The 2,651-nt window shown below is 41.9% G+C and overlaps 1 protein-coding gene across 1 annotated transcript in view; it reads right to left on the bottom strand.

Annotated features, from left to right (window-relative positions):
• Window positions 1-2,651, bottom strand: part of SERBP1 (SERPINE1 mRNA binding protein 1) — a 40,631-nt gene that overhangs the window by 37,670 nt on the left and 310 nt on the right. The gene's annotated exons all lie outside the window — the stretch shown is intronic.

Genomic DNA, 2,651 nt, shown 5'->3' with positions numbered 1-2,651 from the left:
ATTCAGACATAAAGTTGACTTCCATATTCCTCTCCTGCAATAAATATTATTTAGGGAAAAAAAAACTACATCCACCCATGCATCATATTCTTAGGGTTATTTACATGGAAATCACACTCTGTTTATTGTGCATCCCATCTGGCCTTCATGCCATCATAAAATTAACTGAAAACTAAATGCCACAACAGACAACTACGGCTCCTGGTCATATTAAAAAAAATAAAACAAACAAACAAGAAAACAAAACACCCCCCCCCCAAGAAAAATAGCAGGTGCAGAAAAAACCTAGGTTCTGTTATTTTTTCTATATCAGTAAGTAAACAGCTCTAATGCCAAATCAAACAACATAATAAATTATAGATCAAACCAGCAGGACAGCCTTAATAGCTATGAGGAGAAAAAATATCTTGCTTTGGAAATAGTAACTTTTCTCTGAGAATAGTTACCATAATTATTTTGTAGGATTCTGTTTACACTTCAAGTACTGGGAATTTAACTATACTCTGTGCCTTCTTATTAAAATGTCAGTTTTATTTTATATCTTTCCCCAACTGAGCAAACCTCTATCAAGCAAGCAACATATGTGGGTGGGGTTACAACCACTGCACTTGTAATGATCTCCATCATGTCAAACACACTCAAAGGAACAATAGTTCCCCTGCTCTAGAAACAGTATCCAACATTAGTTAAAAAAAAAAAAAACAAGCTTCTTGCTAAATAATCTACATGAAATGGATTTATTTTGTAAAGTAGCACTAACTCTACTTTTACAGATCCACAAGCAAGGCAAAGAAATTAAGCAACTTGCCAAAGGCCACACCAGAACTATACTGCAGAAGCAGGACTTGAAATGAACCCAGATCTTGAGTCCCAGGCCAGTACCTTGTAAACAAAAATCCTTATTTGTTGCCTTATCAGCTACATTCATATCTACGTTGTATATTATTATAAAAGTATGCAGAGCTCACTATCTGAAAAGCTGTCATACTTTTGACTAACATGTTAGTGGGCAATTTAGAAAGTTCTGTGACTCCTGATTGAACAAATTTGTATCCATGAAACAAACAAGTGAAATAACATTTATTCATCCATTTTGTCCTTGCACTAAGGGGAATAATAACAAAAACCAAAGCAAACCAAAAGAGGAGGAAGATTGGGGGGGGATATCATATAAAATTAAAACTGAATTCTCAGCTACTACAGCTCATCAAAAAGGCTCAATTACCAGTCATTTTGGAGGCACAAGTGAGTTGAAATAAAGAAAACAGAGGTTTTTAAACATGGCAGTTGTCCAAATAAACATCTCAAAGTTTACAAAGTCAACCAGGGGTCAATACAAATACAATCAGTGAGGCAGCAGTCAGTCTTCCCTCCTCAAATTTTCCCCCACCACTTAGTAACTGTCAATCATGTTTTGTACCATTTATTCCACTTTTAAGAACACCAAAGCTCTGAGCTGATCTGAAGCCCCCAGCTTTGAAGTAGAGACTACCCATATGATAATAAGTTATGCTCCCTTTCTATTTCTCAGTTTTGCCTAACACAAAATGCGTTCCTTAATATTTTCCTGGATAAAATGTTTCGAAGTGACATGTTTTATCATAACTGTTCACCCTTTTTTCAAGCAACAGAAAAGGGCTGGAGGATCATTTTCCAACATGTCCTATTGAAGGGAAGTGCAATATGAATATCGTGCTTTAAATCAATTCTACTTTTCTACTCTAAAGATTTTGAAGAGGCTTCTTCATCTCAGTTACACTGCAGTTGCCTTATTCATTTGGCAAATGCTTCTCTCCCCAAATATCATGGTACTTTCAAGACACTAAAGCAACATTACAGTAAATGTTCCAAAAAAGGTGTCCACAACCCTTAAAGTACATAAACATATGCAAAAGGGCAGCCCCATTGTCTGCAATGAAACAAGGCCCACGCACAGAATTTAACACATGCTTGCACAGCGCTACACCATTAGTTTGGATTTGAAAAGTAACTCATTTAATTTCGCTCCATTTTATTCCCTTTGCTTGCTCCTGTAAGAAGTTACATTCCCCCACCCGCCCATAAAACGGTTGCGTGCGACGTCAGGGAACGATGCTTATCCACGTGCGACGTCAGGGAACGATGCATCTGAAGAACGCAAAGTTATTAACATTCATCCCATTCAAAGGAACCTCAAGCCAGGCCACAGCTAGTTTCTACAACTCTCAACCGATTTGGGGGGAAAAACACTGTTTAAAAAAACCCAATCCCCCCAAAAACCCCACCCCTCTCCCAACAAGGTGGCTTCAATCCCAGGCTGTTAATCCCCACAACCCCTCGAGCGGACTCCAGGCCTCATTTCTTGGCAGCTGCTTCCCAGCGAGGATTTCCCCATCCCCAGGCTGTTCGCATGAGCGGGCTTGGGCTCCACCACAGCAATAGCAGCAGCAGCGGACAAGGCATGAAGAGATCGACTCCATTTTGCGGCACCTGCAAGGCGGCGGGGCCCGCACGTGGCCCGGGGCCACCGGCTGCACTCGGGCAGGTCTCAGGCGCCGGACCCCAGCCCAGCAACCGGGGCTCCCGACAGGCCGCTCCTCCCCCACGCGGGAAGCCGCCGCCCCATCGCCGCGCTGCAGGCCCGAGGCCGCACGTGGGTGGGTCCCGGCGCC

This window comes from Gavialis gangeticus, unplaced genomic scaffold (assembly GCF_001723915.1).
Source record: "Gavialis gangeticus isolate Ggan-Ray unplaced genomic scaffold, GavGan_comp1, whole genome shotgun sequence".
In the NCBI taxonomy this organism is placed as follows: domain Eukaryota; kingdom Metazoa; phylum Chordata; order Crocodylia; family Gavialidae; genus Gavialis; species Gavialis gangeticus.
The sequence above is the reverse complement of the archived record's forward strand: the minus strand, read 5'-3'. Positions and strand labels throughout refer to the sequence as shown.